The following is an 18,698-nucleotide window of genomic DNA, read 5'->3' as shown; positions in this document are numbered from 1 at the left end:
AAATGAATCACAGAAACAAAAATAAACTTAACTAACAGCTGAGGGTAGGGAGGAGAGAGTCAGGAAAGACTTCCTGAGGAAAGTGGCCCTTGAATTTAGCTTTAAAGAAAAGTAGAGATTCTCTGAGATGGAGTGAGTAGGGGATGCATGCCAGGAATGAGGAACAGCCTAAGCAAAGACCTGGAGAGAGGAGATGGAATATAAAGTTTGGGGAATAGCTAGGTCAGTTTAGCCAAATATTAGAAGGATAATAATATGAAATAAAACTGGAAAGATAGACTGAAACCAGATAACAAAGGGCTTTATATGTCAGTCTGAGGATGATGTATTTTATCCCAGCGGCATTAAGAAAGCACTGAAGATTTTTTAACTTAATTTAAATTTTTAGCAAAGGAAGTACATGAAATAAAGACTTAGAAAGATCAATTTTGCAGCTCTATGGAGGATGGATTGGAGAGGAAAAGACATAGATCAGGTAAGAGGGGATGAATCCCTGAATGCAGGTAATAACTGTGTAAGGGAACAGAAGGGAACAGATCTATGAGATGTTATAGAGGTAGAATCAATCTGACTTCAAAATTAATTGGATGTTGAGAGCGATGTAAGAGAAAGGATCAAAAACGACTCCAAATTTTTGAACTAAGATGACTAGAAGGGTGGTAGTGTCCTCAACTGAAATAATCTTCTCCAGTCTAAAAATTCTCAATTTAGCCTCCTAGCGGTCCTCACATATAGCATGAAAACAAGGCTTTTCACCATCCTGGTTTCTCCTCTGGAGCTGTTCAGTATATCGATGTTGTTTCTGAAAGATGGCTCTCAGAAGTGAACACGGCACTTCAAATGTAGAATAGCAGAATACAGTAGGACTCCAACCTTCCTGGACCAGGATGCTATTCTTCTAGTAATGTTAAATAATAATTGCTCAATTATTGAAACATTGACATTTACAAAACACTTTCTTCATGCAAACCCTATGAGGTAGGTAAATCACACTGGGGAGTGGGAGGCAGGAGCCTGAGGGTTGTTGTTTCAAAGAGAAACTGTTGCTGTTGATATTCACTCTAAGCCAGGAGGGTCTAAAACCAGTCATTGACTGGAGGTTGGGCAGGGACCCTTCCTTGTTCAAGCCATGGGCTTCAGAGTGTACGGGGTCTAAGGTTTTAGGGGAGACAAGAAAGAAGGAAGGGAAGGGAAGGAATGGGAAGGAAAGGAAGGGAAGAAGTAACACAGCTAACTGGGTCCCCTTTTAGGTAGCTTGGTCTCCTCATGGGTTGTGTTTGTCCTTTATTTTTGAAGAGGACCATGACATCAGAGAAATGATGACCTGACTTGCCCTTGACTTTGTTCTGAGTAAGGGAGGGCTGTGTAAGGTCACCAGCCTCACTTTCTTTTCCTGAGCCATCTGGAGCAAGTGACCAGATATTCATCAGTATGACTGGAGATGGCCCAGGATGCAATAGAGGACCTCGGCCTTTTAGGCTAAGGTCTTTTCAGACACTCACTTAAAGTGAGGTAATGCCCATTCAGTGAGTAGGCCTCTTTATTACTATATCCCCATCCTATAGATGTACAAACTGGGAATCAGAGCTATTAATTAATTTGCCCAGAGCCTCACAGTGGATGTGTTTGAACCAGGACTCAAGCTCAAGACTAGACTGTATCTATTTTTGGAACTGAAGTAATAATCTCATAGCTTTAGTTCATAGTAGCCAATATGACTGAGAAAAGAAGTTTGCCCTATTGAGTACAAAGTAGCTTACAACTAATGCTGGTTGAATTTTTACATGACTATTGTCTCCAGTAATTCTGGGCTTAGAAAAGAAATATTTGAACTGACACTGTCTTCTCTCCTCTCCTCTCCTCTCCTCTCCTCTCCTCTCCTCTCCTCTCCTCTCCTTTTCTCTTCTCTCTATTGATGAGATGATTTACACCCAAGGAGAAAGTAAAGGTGCTGATAAGAGGTGCACCCCTCACCCTGCATATAAATATAGATTTACACAAAAGAGAAATTTGGAAGCACTGATTCACTTTGCAAAGATAGTTATTTTAAATGGATTCCCCTTCACTTAAAACTCTTCCCAAAATAGGACTTCACAAAAGAATGAGTAGAGATGGGAAGGATTGTAGAAGGATAGGTACCCTAATACATCATTGGTGAGAATGATTCTAACCATTCTGGAAAACAATTTGAAACTATACTAAGAAAATGACTAATTTGTTCTTACTGTGAGGTATATAACTCCAAGGAATTTAAAGATAGAAAGAAAGGTCTTATATAAATGGAAATATTTATAGCAGCACTTTTTGTAATGGTAGAGACCTAGAGAGGTGAGAAGTGGATGCCCACTGGTTGAGGAATGACTAAAAAATTGTGGTATAAGAATATAATGAATTATTACTGTGCTATATGATGAATGGGAAAACAATAGAGAAGTATCAAAAGACTCATGTGAACTGATGTAAAGTGAAGTGAGCAGAACCAAGAAAACACTATCCATCATGACACAAATGTAGCAAGGCAAATGCAAACAACAATAACAAATTAAAACTGAAGTTGAGTAAATATAATGATCAACCTTGACCCCAAAGATGTAACTCTTTTTCTTCTTTGGAGAGGGGGGAGACTAGGATTATGGACATTGAATATAATGCCAGATTTGGTTACCGTGTTGACTAGTTTTGTCAAACATTTCCCCCTCCCCCCCCTTTTTTTTTATGGCAGTGGAACAATTTTTTCCCCTTTAAAAACATTCTCTATTATAATGGATGATTCTCTAGGTGGAATACAAGGTGAATGAAGGTGATATGAAAACGAAAGTTATCAATAAAGCAGATTTCCTTAAACAGTGAATTCTCCTAGTGCCTTTATATTATCTACAACATCTTTATTTACCCCAAATATCTCTGGAACGCATTTATTGAGGACATATGGAAAGAACACTGAAACTACAGCCTGAAGACAAGACTTGAGTACCATTTCTTCTACTTTCTATTTCCTTACCTCAGTTTCCTCATCCGAAAATGAGGGTATTGCATTTATGTTCCCTAAGCTTCCTTCTAGCTCAAAGACCTATGATTCTATTGTATAAAGTGAAGATCACTTGTATAGGACCACTCTCCCCTCCTGCCCCCACCATTTGCTTCAGATTCCCTTCAAACACCACACCTTAAAAAAAAAAAAAGTTATAATAAGAGGCAGGTTGGACTTAACAACCTCTATAAGCCCCTTTACTCCTACAGTTCAATAAATTTTAAGTAATTTCTGGAATTAATTCTATTCCATAAATTATAAGAATGATGAAAATCTCAGAATCAAAGGGTCAGAATAAAAGGAAATTGATCTTAAATTGTAGCAATAAAGCAGTTAGACATGGAGGAGAACTTCTTCAATGCTAATAACCAAGGGAAATTAAAGAATATACTTTAGCATGCATTTTTCTCCTCTGTGAGTCTCCGACTCCTGGCCTGATCTCAAGCCTTGGTATAATATCTGACTGAGCTCTTGCCTTTGGGCCTCAGTTTCCTCCCCAATTTCTTTTTTCTAGCAGATGCCATAGGCTGGTGATGTTTTGTAAATTCTGAAAGATAAGCTTTGCCAAGACACTAAGCTTGCAGGTGGACATGGAGAGGGAGGAATTGAGGGAAAGCTTATGGTGATTAAAAATCACGGTAGAGTATGAAAAATGTAGCCTGAAGCTCAGGGCAGTTTGTTTATAAATACAGGTCTTTAGGAGGCCCTGAAAAATGAACATGATCCTGTAAAAACTTTCACTTCTTCTAAGCAGCTGCCTGCTGTGTGCTAAATAAATCATCTCTCTTGTTACCTTATACAAGGAGTGCAGGAAAAATGTGTTAGAGCTTTAAAAAAAAGAAGAAAAAGAAGAAAAAGCCTGAAGCCCTTGGTGTGGATTCAGTACTTCCTCAATGGTCTTTACTCAACCTAAACTGAATGTTGCAGGCTATGGAAAGAGTAACCTACCTACCTGCCAGCCAGTGGAGGAGAGAGAGCATGAGACAGACATACAAGTCAACAAATAGACCAACATACAGAAGAATAGACAGATAGACAGACAGATAGATAGTGAGATGATAGAAAAAAGATAGATATATAGTCAGATAAGTGAAAGAGAGCTATTCAGTTGTCAGTTACAATCCTCCAAATAGGGCTCTCTGGAAATTTATGATATATTATAACATGATAAAGAAACTTTCCCTGCCAAGGGATGGGGGAGATGTCAGGGCTTTCTATCTCCCAGCCCTGTTAATGGATGGCCACCCTTTCCAAGGACATACCTATTGTTCTTGGACACATTGAAGCCAGTTGCCAAGTCAACCCTGTTTGTTTGTGGTATTCACTCTAAGGAGATCACATTTGTCAAATAGATAAATTGGGGGCAACAATTTTTCTTACCTTAGCATCCTTATTTTAGAGAAGGAGAAAGATTTTCTTTGAACTTTAAGGTCCACTTAAAGGTCCACTGTTGTATCTTATTTCACAGGCCATCATCTTGATAGAGAGGCAGGGAGAAATTATAAAACTGAAGTACTAGGCATCAACAGAAGATGAAGTAGCATTCAATAAATAATTATGGAAGTTAATGAGAAAAATACAGTATTTCATTTTTAAGCATTTAGTTTGCTCATTAAGTTCTAGGCATATATCTATTACATAAAGCAAGAAACATCTTTCTTTAGCAGCACAGAAGACAATGAGACTTTTGTTTTGCTGTTGAATTGATTTCAGTTTTCAATAATGGAATGCCTTGGCAATGTCACACCATCCCTATACCCAGTGTCTATAAAACTTTAGGAGCCTTGATTGTGTTCCATTCAAAATGGAACAGAATATAAATCTCCCCATTACTCCAAGGGATTAAGGTTAGATTCAGATTCTTACCAATGGAAAGTTAGGAGAAGGTTTTGTGCCAGAAGGCCTGGACTTGGCTTCAATGGATATCTCTAGAACTAAACAATGAACACTCTCCCACAAATACGCTAATCATCAGTGGGAACACTGAATACAAACGTAGAATACACAAGTGGAGAGGCATTTGTGTAGTGAGCACACATGGCCATGGCAACTTATACCTTTGACTTTGCAAGACCTTGATGCTTTTTCTCTCTCTCAAGGTTATCTTATATTATTTTCCCTGGATATAGTGTCTCTGTTGGGCATGTTGTTCCACTGGGCTCCCTTTGTCTGCTCTTTGATGGGCATCTTCTATAGAATTTCTCCACTGAAAGAAAAAGTGAAAAAAAAATTTCCCTCCTTCTCCACTACCATCCCCTTATGGAACAAGAGAAGAGAAAAAGAATTATCTTTCAGGAGGTGGCTTTGTTTTCCATAGAAGGCTCTCTTCCAGATTGCTAAAGATGACTATTAACTGACAGGTAGCTCCCTTAGAAGAAGTGAAGAATTGCATTTCTTGCTTTTTAAAAATTATCAGGAATCCTTCAGCCTATAATAACATCAAGTTGATGGAGAAACTTCTTCATGTCTCCTAAAGGAGCAATGAAAATAAACACTTTTGGGGGGGTAGGGGGGAGCCAAGATGGCAGAGTAGAAGGATGGACCTGTAGAGGATCCTCTCTATAGCCCATAAAATATCTGTAAAAAAGGACTCGAAACAAATTCTAGAGCAGCAGAAGTCACAAAAAGACAGAGTGAAAGAGGTTTCCAGCCCAAGACAGCCTGGAAGGCTGACAGGAAAAGTCTATTGCACTGGGCACAGAACAGAGTGCAGCCCAGTCTTGGCATGGTGCAGCAGGGACAGGAATATAACAGGCTTCAGGGGCAGAATCCCCAGCAGCAGCTGCAGTTCCCAGATTGCTCAACACACAAACACCAAAGACAGATTCAAAGGTCAATGAGAAAGCCCTTTCACCTGCTTGAGAGGGGAACAGGGTCTGGCCCCTTGGGAAGCAGTAACTGCAGTGATAGTATCCATTTTTGGAACCCTTAGCCTAAAGACCCTGGGGGAATTGAGCTGCTGATCTGAATCTCAGCCCTGAGTGGCTCTCCTGGGTTGAGAAAGAGTGCTGGCATGGTGGAGCTGGAGGTGGGTGTGGAGAGGGAATTGTATTTGCAGATCCTGGGCAGAACAGAATGCTTGTGATTGCTCACAGACAAGAGCACAGACCAGGAGAGGAGCAAACTCCTCTCCCTTGATTGTGACACCTTGGAGGAACTTACAGGTCCCCAGAGTATACCTTCCTCTTGACAAAGGACTCAAAAGACAAGTAATTGGCTGTGAAAATGGTCAAAAAAAAGGAAAAAAAATAAGACCATAGAAGGCTACATTCTTGGTGAACAGGTATTTTCTTCTATCCTTTTGGATGAGGAAGAACAAGGCATACTATCAGAGGAAGACCTAAAGGTCAAGACTTCTGCATTCAAAACCTCCAAAATAAATATGCAATGGTCTCAGGCCATGGAACAGCTCAAAAGAGATTTTGAAAATCAAATAAGAGAGGTGGAGGAAAAATTGGGAAGAGAAATGAGAACAATGCAAGAAAATTATGAAAATCAACAGCTTGCTAAGGAGACCCAAAAAAAAAAATGCTGAAGAAAATAACATCTTTGAAAATAGACTAACTCAATTGGTAAAAGAGTCAATGAGGAGAAGAATACTTTAGTAAACAGAATTAACCAAATGGAAAAAGAGGTTCAAAAACTCAGTGAAGAAAACAGTCCTTTAAAAATTAGAATAGAGCAGATGGAATCTAATGACTTTATGAGAAACCAAGAAATAATGAAACAAAACCAAAAGAATGAAAAAATAGAAGATAACGTGGAATATCTCATTGGAAAAACAACTGACCTGGAAAATAGATCCAGGAGAGACAATTTAAAAATTATGGGACTACCTGAAAGCCATGATCAAAAAAAAGAGCTTACACATCATCTTTCATGAAATTACCAAAGCAAACTTCCCTGATATTCTAGAACCAGGGGGCAAAATAAATATCGAAAGAATCCACCAATCACCTCCTGAAAGAGATCCAAAAAGAGAAACTCCTAGGAACATTGTGGCCAAATTCCAGAGTTCCCAGGTCAAGGAGAAAATATTGCAAGGAGCTAGAAAGAAACAATTCAAGTATTGTGGAAATACAATCAGGATAACACAAGATCTAGCAGCTTCTACATTAAGGGATCGAAGGGCATGGAATAGGATATTCCAGAAGTCAAAGGAATTAGAACTAAAACCAAGAGTCACCTACCCAGCAAAACTGAGTATAATACTTCAGGGAGGAAAATGGTCATTCAATGAAGTAGAAGACTTTCAAGCATTCTTGATGAAAATGCCAGAGCTGAATAGAATTTTTTTTTTTTATTAAACTTTTAACATTTATTTTCACACAATTTTGGGTTACAAATTTTCTCCCCTTTTTCCCCCTCCCCCCCCCAGACCCAAGCTTTCTAATTGCCCCTGTGACCTATCTGCTCTCTCCTCTATCCTCCCTCCCTGCCCTTGTCTCCGTCTTCTCTTTTGTCCTGTAGGGCCAGATAGCTTTCTTGACCCCTTAACCTGTATTTCTTGTTACCCAGTGGTAAGAACATTACATTTGGTCCTAACACTTTGAGTTCCAACTTCTTTAGCTCCCTCCCTCTCTACCCCTTCCCCTTGGAAGACAGGCAGTTCAATATAGGCCATATCTGTTTAGTTTTGCAAATGATTTCCATACTAGTTGTGTTGTATGGGACTAACTATATTTCCCTCCATCCTGTCCTGTCCCCCATTACTTCTATTTTCTTATGGTCCTTTCCCTCCCCATGAGTGTCGACCTCGTATTGCATTCTCCTCCCCATGCCCTCCCCTCTATCCTCCCCCCCATCCTGCTTGTGCCCCTGTCCCCCACTCTCCTGTATTATGAGATAGGTTTTCCTATCAGAATGAGTGTGCATTATATTCTTTCCTTTAGTGGAATGTGATGAGAGTAGATCTCATGTTTTTCTCTTGCCTCCCCTCTTTATCCCACCACTAATAAGTCTTTTGCTTGCCTCTTTTATGAGAGATAATTTGCCCCATATAACTTCTGCCTTTCTCCTCCCAATATTTCTCTCTCACTGTTTGATTTCATTTTTTTTTTTAGTATGTGATCCCATCCTCTTCAATTCACTCTGTGCACTCTGTCTCTATGTATGTGTGCGTGTGTGCATGTGTGTGTGTGTACTCCCACCCAGTGCTCAGATACTGAAATGTTTCAAGAGTTATAAATATTGTCTTTCCATGTAGGAATGTAAACAGTTCAACTTTATTAAGTCCCTTATGATTTCTCTTTGCTGTTCGCCTTTTCATGGTTCTCTTCATTCTTGTGTTAGAAAGTCAAATTTTCTTTCCAGCTCTGGTCTTTTCATCAGGAAAATTTGAAAGTCTTCTATTTCATTGAAAGACCATTTTTTCTCCTGAAGTATTATACTCAGTTTTGCTGGGTAGGTGATTCTTGGCTTCAGTCCTAGTTCCTTTGACTTCTGGAATATCCTATTCCATTCCCTTCTATCCCTCAATGTAGAAGGTGCCAGATCTTGTGCTATCCTGATTGTATTTCCACAATACTTGAATTGTTTCTTTCTAGCTGCTTGCAATATTTTCTCTTTCACCTGGGAATTCTGGAATTTGGCCACAATGCTCCTAGGAGTTTCTCTTTTTGGATCTCTTTCATGCGGTGTTCTGTGGATTCCTTGAATATTTATTTTGTCTTCTGGTTCTAGAATCTCAGGGCAGTTTTCCTTGATAATTTCATGGAGGATGATGTCTAGGCTCTTCTTTTGATCATGGTTTTCAGGTAGTCCCAGAATTTTTACATTGTCTCTCCTGATTCTATTTTCCAGGTCAGTTGTTTTTCCAATAAGATATTTCACATTATCTTCCATTTTTCGAATCTGCGCGGTATGTTCTGAGATATCTGTCTTTCTCAAAAAGTCCAAAGCGTCCATCCGTACCATTCCAGATTTGAAAGATCTGTTTTCTTCAGTAAGCTTTTGAATCTCCTTTTCCATTTGGTTAATTCTGCTTTTGAAAGCATTCTTCTCCTCATTGGCCCCTTGCACCTCCCTTGCCAGCTGAGTTAGGCTAGTTCTCAAGGTGCCAATTTCTTCAAGATTTTTTTGGTTCTCCTTTTGCAGGGAGCTGATCTGTTTTTCATGCTTCTCCCTTATCCCTCTCATTTCCCTTCCCAGTCTTTCCTCCACCTCTCTAACTTGATTTTCAAAATTCCTCTTGAGCTCTTCCATGGCCCGAGCCCATTGGGTGGGCTGGGACACAGAATCCTCGATTTCTGTGTCTTTGCCTGATGGCAAGCATTGTTCCCCCCCATCAGAAAGGAAGGGAGGAAGTGTTTTTTCTCCGATAAAGTACCCTTCAATAGTTTTATTTCTTTTCCCTTTTCTTGACATTTTCCCCACCTAGTGGCCTGACCTCTGAATGTTCTCCTCACACCCACCTCGCCTCCTGGTCCTCCCAGGCAGCGTTTGGGGACTGAGATTCAAATGATGCTTCCCGCCTTAGGATTTTTGGCGGGGGCAGGGCTGTTATTCAGTGTTAAATTAAGTTCAGGTGCTGAGGTCAGGGGCAGGGCCGCCTCTCTGGCTCAATTCCCTCAGGGGGTTTATGCACAGACCTTCCACAATAGATCCAGGCTCCCGCTCGCTTGGGGAGCCCCCGTCCGCAGCCGCCTCTCAGCCCCCACCTCCCGGGGGGGCCCGAGCCATGGGGGCACCTCACTCCCCTCTCAACCCGCCAAAGAGACTCTCTCACCTATCCCCATCAGTCACCTGTTGGTGGGGGGGCCCATGCCGCTGCTGAAGATCCCGCCTCCGGAGCCCTCTCAGAACTGTGTCTCTCGAGCCGCGGCCACCGTCGCCGCCGCAGGTCCGGGCTGGGCACCGTGTCTGCATCGCGACGGACCTTTTGCGAGAGGTTTTCTGGTCCCTCTGTGGGTGGGGGGACCCCCGTGGCCGCTGGAGATCCCGTCCCGTAGCCCTCTCGGATCTTTTTCTCACGGTGTCGCTGCCGCGGTAGGGCTGCTCTCTTCTTTCCGCCCCAGCGCCCAGTCCACGGTGCGAAGGACCCCCCGTGAGAGGTTTGCAGGTCTCTCCGGAACAGAAATCTCCCTGGCTCCAATATTCCGTGGTCTCTGGGTGCAGAATTCGCCCTGGGTTAGTCCCCTCTGCCGTTCTGTGGTTTGTGGGTCTTTCTACTTCGCCATCTTGGCTCCGCCCCCCTGAATAGAAAATTTAATTTTCAAACATAAGAATCAAGAGAAGCATGAAAAGGTAAAGAGGAAAGAGAAATCATAAGGGACTTACTAAAGGTGAACTGTTTACTTTCTTACATGGAAAGATAATATTTATAACTCTTGAAACTTTTCTCAGTATTTGGGTAGTTGGTGGGATTACACACACACACACACACACACACACACACATATAGACAGAGAGCATAGGGTGAGTTGAATAGGAAGGGATGATATTTGAAAAAATAAAATCAAGGGGTGAGAGAGGAATATATTGGGAGAAGAAAGGGAGAAATGGAATGGGGCAGGTTTTCTCTCATGGAAGAGGCAAGAAAAAAACGTTTCCAATGGAGGGGAAAAGGGAGGAGGTGAAAAGGAAAAAGTGAAGCTTACTCTCATCATATTTGGCTTAAGGAGGGAATAACATGTACACTCAATCTGGTATGAAAATATATCTTACACTACAGGAAAATAGAGGAGAAGGGGAGAAGTGGGTTGGGGGGTATTATAGAAGGGAGGGCAAATGAGATGAGGGAGTAATTAGAAGTAAACATTTTTGGGGAGGAACAAGGTCAAAAGAGAGAATAGAATAAATGGGGGGCAGTATAGGATGGAGGGAAATAGTCTTACACAACATGACTATTATGGAAGTCTTTTGCAAAACTACACATATATAGCCTATATTGAATTGCTTGCCTTCTCAGTGGGGATGGGTGAGGAGGGAGGAAGGGAGAGAGGTTGGAACTCAAAGTTTTAGAAATGAAAGTTGAGAATTGTTTTTGCATGCATCCTAGAAATAAGAAATACAAGCAATGGGGTATAGAAATCTATCTTACCCTACAAGAAAAGAAAGAAGATGGGGATAAGGGAAGGGAGGGGTATGATTGCAGGAAGGGGTAATCAGAATGTGTAGCATTTTGGGGTGGAGGAAGGGGAGAGATGGGGAGAAAATTTGGAACTCATAATTTTATGGAAATGTGTGTTGAAAACTAAGAAGAAATAAACATATAAATAAAAAAAAGAAATTAAAAAAAGAAAATAAACACTTTTTTATACTTGTTTTACAAGCTGTTGAATGGGCCATCCTATTTTACAATCTTTACAGTCTTGGAAGAAACCACTCAGTATGTGAACAACATGAGGTCTCACACCTTTCACAAAGTGAAAAATTTCACTCCCAAGATCTAAAAGGGATCTACCCTTTGAAGTGTGCCAGTGTGACCACTGCAAGACTGAAAGAGGCTAAAACTGCTCCACCTTATTGTTTTTGATTCCTGCCTCCTATACCCTGCAATTTTTTCAAATGGAGTGAGAAATTCAATCGAGAAAGGCTCCTCTGATCAACCCTCTTGCTCCATGATATATGCTAGGTACTGGAAACATGATATGTGCAAGGGATACAGGCAATAAAGCTTCACCAAGGAAGCTGGGGATTGTACTGGTCACAGAATCCATTGAGGTTTCATCTGAAGAATCTGGGTGAGGGTATTTAACCTGAAGAAGAGAAAGTTTCAGGGTGATGAGAATTTTAACATCAAATACTTGAAAAGGTCTTCCTATATGTGGAACAAACATCTAACTTCTTTTACTGGGACCCAGAGCACAAAAGCAGAAGCACTGAGTAGACATTACTTGAAAGTATATTTTGTCTCACTTGAAGAAAAGATTTCCTAAGGCCAAGAGGAATTCCTCCCAAAGAGGAATGAGGTTTCCCCTTTGACTTCAGACATGTCATACTCTCTTGGTTTCCTAAATACTTTTTCTACTTCCTTTGCTAGGTCCTCAACCTACTTCCTGCTCCCTTAAATTGAGTGCTCCCCAAGGTTTCGTCTTTGGTCCTCTTTTCTTCTCTTTTTAGACTATCTCCTGTGGGAACTCATTCAATTCCATAGTTTCATTTATCCCCTCTATGTAAAAATAAACTAAAATTGTCAGATGTGTATTTTTGCCTATGACATCTCTTCTGAGCTCTAGACATGAAACTCCAGATAGCCAATAAGACATTCCAGCTGCATGTACCCTCATCACCTCAAAGTTATTGTATTCAAAATAAATCTCCTTCTTTGTGCCTCCAAATATGCTTTTCTTTCTGCCTTGACAGTTTCTGTCAGTGGTACCACCATTCACCTAGACTGAAGTTTGAAACCTTGGCATAAACCTTAAGTCTTTCCTTTCCCTCACCTCTTAAATCTAAACTGTCACCAGTTTCTGTCTAATCCACCTTTAAAGATCTCCAACATCCATCATCCATCTCCTCCTTTCTACTCCCTTTGCTACCATCCTTATTACAACCTACTTGGGCTATTGTGATAGGCTCCAAATAGGGATTTCCATCTCCACTCCCTGGTCGCTCCAATACATCCTTCATCCTGTCATCTTCCTTATAAATAGATCAAATCATGTCATTCTCCTGCTCAAAAAATATATAGTAGCTCCATATGGATGACTGAGAGAAATGTAAACTTGTTTGCCTGGAATTCACTTACCTCCACAACCTGATACCATTCCCCATGTTGGTGGTATAGTGAATAGAGTGCCAGGTCTGAAGTCAGAAAGACATATTTCTGAGTTCAAATTGTTTCTCATAAATTTACTAGTTGTGTGATCCTAGACAAGTCACTTAATCATCTATGTCTCAGTTTCCTCATTTCTAAAATGAGTTGGAGAAGGAAATGGCAAACCACTTCAATATCTTCACAAGAAAATTCCCAAATGGGGTCACATTCAAACATGACTGAAATGAGTAAACATCAAAAATCTCATATTTCTTTCCTTTATATGCAATATGATTTAGCCAAACTGGACTATTCTCTGTCCCCCCAGATACCCCCTGTGCTTTCTCATCTCTATCAATGCCTTTGTTATCACCACTTCCTATGCTAGAAATGTCCTGCTTACCTCTCCCTGCCTGTTGATTTCCTATAGGTCCTTAGCATGTATCTTACCCCTCTACCCCCCAAACCTTGCAGCAATTGTTTTGAACCTCTTCAATGTACTCTCCTAGAGACAGTTAAGTGCTGACATAGTTAGAGCTCTGTGTCTGGAGTCAGGAAGACCTGTATTCAAATCCAGCCTCAGAGACTTGCTAGCTATGTGACCACAGGGAAGTCAATTAACTTCTAACTGCCTTAGTTTCATCATCTATAAAATGAGCATCCCAATGGCACCTAACTCAGAGGGTTGTTGTGAGGATAAAATGAGATAATATTTATAAAGTACTTAGCACATTGCCTAGCACATAGTAGATACTTAATAAATGCTTGTTCCATTCACCTACTTGTCATGAAATAGTGTGTTATAGTTTTCTGTATTATATCATATTGTCATCTTAAATTATAAATATCGTGAAGCCAAGGACAGTATCTTACTGAAACTTTTTACCTTCCTCCATGCCTAGAATAGTGTTCTGCATAGAAATAGTGTTTGTTAATAAGCGTTTGTTGAATGAACCAATGAAAATTTAAATAATGAATAAATACCATAACGAGTTCCCTATCAGTAAAGATCTTCAAGTGGAATCTGGATGAATACTTGCCAAGCATACTACAGATGGTTCCCCTTGCTTAATTATATCTTGGATTGGATGTCCTCTGAAGTCCCTTCTGATCCTGAGATTTTATGATAGGAGAATAAGTAGGATATACATAACAAAGAAAGAAATGGGAAGAAAGAAATCAAAGAAAGCAGAAAAGGTTCTATGGGGACAAACTTATTTTAAACAGCTCTTTAAATGGTAATTAGGCATTGAAAACTAAGGTTCCATCTTCCTACCAGGGAATGGATAAACAAAATGTGGTATGTAAATGTAATGGAATGTTATTGTTCCACAAGCAATGATGAAATGAAGTGAAATGGGGAAAGACCTTTATGAACAGATACAAAGCAAAGTGAGCAGCACCAAAACAATCATTTATTTATATAGCAACATGATAGACAAAAACAATTTTGAAATACTTTAGAACTCTGATCAATGCACTGATAAACTGAAATGTACCACTCACCTTCTAACAGAGATGCTATAAACTTAAAATTCAGAAAGAGATACTGCTAATGTGGGAGTTTATTTTTCCTAAACTATGAAGCTAGGTCTTGTGAAATTTTTGGTAGTGAGAGGAGCAGATTAAAGAGTAATTGTTTCTTAAGAATAAAAATGGTTTTAAAAGAAAAGAAGAAAGAAAGAAAAAAAGAGAGAAGGAAGGAAGAAAGGAAGGAAGAAATTAGCAAGTATTCTGGGTAGAGAAAACTGGTATAAACAAATATATGGAGTCAAGAAAGATCAAGATGGAGGGAAGCTGGTTGTGCTGTTGAGGAATGTATAAGTTAGGTAGTGTTGAAAGAAAAGATTGGATAGATAGGATAGGGTCAGATGCTGAATGGCCTTGGATGCTGGGCTAAGTAGTTTGGACTTAATCCTGTAGACAATAGGGAGTATTAAAAATGTTTGAATAATAAAGATAATATTTTAGGAACATTATTAGGATGGCAGTTTACAATCAATCAATCAATCAATAAACATTTATTAAGTATCTATTATTTGCCTTAATAGGGGGATCTAGATATCTCAGTGGATAAAACCTTGAGCCTGGAGTGAGGAAGACTCAAATATAGTCACAGACACTTATTAGTTGTGTGAGCCTAGACAAGTCATTTAACTTCTATTTGCCTCAATTCCTCATTCATAAAATGAGCTGGTGAAGGAAATGGCAAACCACTCTTGTATCTTTGCCAAGAAAATCCCAAACGGAGTCAAGAAAAGTTTGACATGACTGAAAGATTGAACAACAAAAATTTTCCTTAAGGAACTAATATTTGTAAGAACAGATCCCACTGTCCCAGAGGCTTCAGGGATGGCCCCTCCAACAAATGGACATCAGCTCTGGGTTCATGTGGACCAGGTTTAGTCCTGGAAGAACTTAGCCTCCAAAGAGAGAGGTCCACCTCCTTGTGCATTATCTTTGGGTCTTCATGTCCCTGCCCTGAAGTCTCAAGGAAAATCACTTTATGCTTAGATTTGGCTTAAATCTGAGATCTTTCCAAAAGGAATTAGAAAGGAAATAATTGTACAACACAGATCATGAATATGGTAGTTCTTTATTTCCTTTACACAAAATAAATGTGCAAGACATAAAATAATCATAAGCCCTCACCAACATGGACTTAACACATGAAACAGTAACATATAACTTGTAATGTCCCAAGAGATTGATACTTAAAACGGAAGACACAGTGGGATTGCTGAACAGCATCTTGTGTTTACTTTGTCTCTGCTTTCTCTGAACAAATCCCTCATGGTTCATGTCTCTTGGCAGACCAGGGTAGGGTGTGAGCTCATTCTTCTTTAGGAGGTCATTTTTTTCCTAGAAGGGGCTAGTTATAGAAAACTATTCCTGCTACCAGTCATCTCTGATGAGGAATGTAGGAATTACTGACTTCTTGGACTCATGAGCTTGTTTTCAAAGTCCATCTCACTTTGAGCATCACTTATACTGAAAGAATCACAAAGCAGAAGAGACAGACAAAGGTCCAAGGCCCAGACTCAGGCTTACTTAGGGAACACACATGTTTAAAGCCATGTTTGAGTAACTGCCACAAGATCTGGGAGAAGAAGGGAGAGAGGGAAAAGAGAGAGAAGAGAGCCTACGCCTGACAGGAAGTCTAAGAAAGAGCTTCAAACAGTCCTCATATGAGAGAAAAAGGAAAAGACCTTATATGTTCTAAATTGTTTATAGCAGCTCCCTTTGTGATGACAAAGAACTGAAAATTGCAGGGCTGCCCATCAATTGGGGAACAACTGAACAATTTGTGGTATATGATTATAAAGGAAGACCGCTGTCCCATAAGAAATGATGAGCAGGATGCTCTCAGAAAAACCTGCAAAGACTTGCATGAAAGAATGAAGAGTAGAATGAGCACAACCAAGAAAACACTGTACACAGTAACAGCAATATTGTTTTAAGAATGACTTTGAGTGAATAAGTTATTTTGACTATTATAAATACCCAAAACTATGAAGTACATGAAGTATAACTATAAAGTACATATCTGAATCCAGAGAAAGAACTGATAAATAGAAGTACATATAGAATAAATTGACACACATACATATACATGTGTGTACATATACATACTTATATATATATCTATCTATATCTATATCTATATCTATTTGTCTCTAATGGTAGCCATCATTAGAGTGAGGGAGGGGAAGAAAAAGATTTACATGATAATTTTGTTGAATACTTGAAAGAAATAGCAAGTTGTGCATAGTAGGTTTGCAGTTTCATGCACAATTATCTTTTTCATTGTACTATGTTATGGAAATGCTTTTTTATTACATAGATTTTTTTTTTAAAAAGAGTCTCTATACACCCTGCAGATTAGAAGAAAGAACACAAGAGAGCAGAGATGCTCCTTTTAGAGTGGACCACTCTTACTGGCTTAGTGGCCAATTATTGCCAACATAGTCCCCTCCTGCTGCTACCATTTTGGGTGGTAATTCATGATCTAATTCATGATCCCAAAGCTCACAGGATCACAGTTTTAGAGCCAGAAGGGACCATAGATGTCATTTAGTATAATGCTCTTATTTTATAGAGAAAAAAAACTGAGACCCAGAGAGATTAAGTAATATGACCAAAGTCACTTAGGTAATAATTGGCAAAGATAGGATTTCCAGCATTTTCAATAAAATTTTTACTGTACCATGTTGCTTCTCCTCTTAAATGCTGAGGATGTGTCACTAGAATTTGCCAAGGGAAATCAACTCAATCCCAGGTATGTTGCATGGGATGGCCCCTATCGGCCATTCCCAGGATTGCTCCATGATGTATGCCCTAATCCAACCCCTCTTAAACACTGCATAGGAGTATAGTGGGTTATTTAGGGAACGGAATGGCTTAGAATAGCACAACCAGCTAGGAGAGGGATAAGTGAATCCTGATGGTGCAATTGCAATTTTTTTCTTAGAACCTATTGTGTGGCAGTTTTCTTATTCTTTTTTTTAAAATTAATTTATTTAAGTTTTGAACATTCATTTCCACAAAATTTTGAGTTCCAAATATTCTCCCCATTTCTCCCCTCCTCTCTCCCCAAAACGGTGAGCATTCTAATTACCCCTATCACCAATCTGCCCTCCCTTCTAACAACCCTCCCTTCCCTTATCCCCATCTTCTCTTTTGTCCTGTAGGGCAAGATAAATTTCTATACCCCATTACCTGTGTTTCTTATTTCCTAGTTATATGCAAGAACAATACTCAACAGCTGTTCCTAAAACTTTGAGTTCCAACTTTTCTTCCTCCCTCCCTCCCCACCCATCCCCTTTGGGAAGGCAAGCAATTCAGTATAGGCCATATCTGTGTAGTTTTACAAATGACTTCCATAATAGTCGTTTTGTGCAAAACTAACTATATTTCCCTCCATCCTATCCTGTCCATCATTGCTTCTATTCTCTCTTTTAATCCTATCCCTCCCCAAGAAGGCTGACTTTTAATTGCTCCCTCCTCCCATTGCCTTCCCTTCTATCATCCTCCCCACAAAGCTTATCCTCTTCTCCCCCACTTTCCTGTATCGTAAGATAGGTTTTCATACTAATATGAGTGTGCATTTTATTCCTTCCTTTAGTCAAATGTGATGAGAGTAAGCTTCATGATTTTTCTCTCACTTCCCCCCTTTTTCCCTTCACTGAAAAGTCTTTAACTTGCCTCTTTTATGAGAGATAATTTGCCCCATTCCATTTCTCCCTTTCTCCTCCCAATATATTTCTCTCTCACTCCTTAATTTCACTTTTTTAAGGTATGATCCTATCCTATTCAACTCACCCTATGCTCTCTGTCTCTCTCTCTCTCTATGTGTGTGTGTGTGGGGTGTGTGTGTGTGTGTGTGTGTGTGTGCGTGCATGTGTGGTGTGTGTTTATAATCCCACCAACTACCCAGATACTGAAAAAAGTTTCAAAAATTACAAATATTGTCTTTCCATGCAGGAATGTAAACAGTTCAACTTTAGTAAGTCCCTTATGACTTCTCTTTGCTGTTTACCTTTTCATGCTTCTCTTCATTCTTGTGTTTGAAAGTCAAATTTTCTTTTCAGCTCTGGTCTTTTCATCAAGAATGCTTGAAAGTCCTCTATTTCACTGAAAGACCATTTTCCCCCCTGAAGTATTATACTCAGTTTTGCTGGGTAGGTGACTCTTGATTTTAGTTCTAATTCCTTTGACTTCTGGAATATCCTATTCCATGCCCTTCGATCCCTTAATGTAGAAGCTGCTAGATCTTGTGTTATCCTGATTGTATTTCCACAATACTTGAATTGTTTCTTTCTAGCTGCTTGCAATATTTTCTTCTTGACCTGGGAACTCTGGAATTTGGCCACGATGTTCCTAGGAGTTTCTCTTTTTGGATCTCTTTCAGGAGGTGATTGGTGGATTCTTTCGATATTTATTTTGCCCCCTGGTTCTAGAATATCA

Source organism: Notamacropus eugenii, chromosome 1 (genome assembly GCF_028372415.1).
Source record: "Notamacropus eugenii isolate mMacEug1 chromosome 1, mMacEug1.pri_v2, whole genome shotgun sequence".
Lineage (NCBI taxonomy): Eukaryota > Metazoa > Chordata > Mammalia > Diprotodontia > Macropodidae > Notamacropus > Notamacropus eugenii.
The sequence above is the reverse complement of the archived record's forward strand: the minus strand, read 5'-3'. Positions refer to the sequence as shown.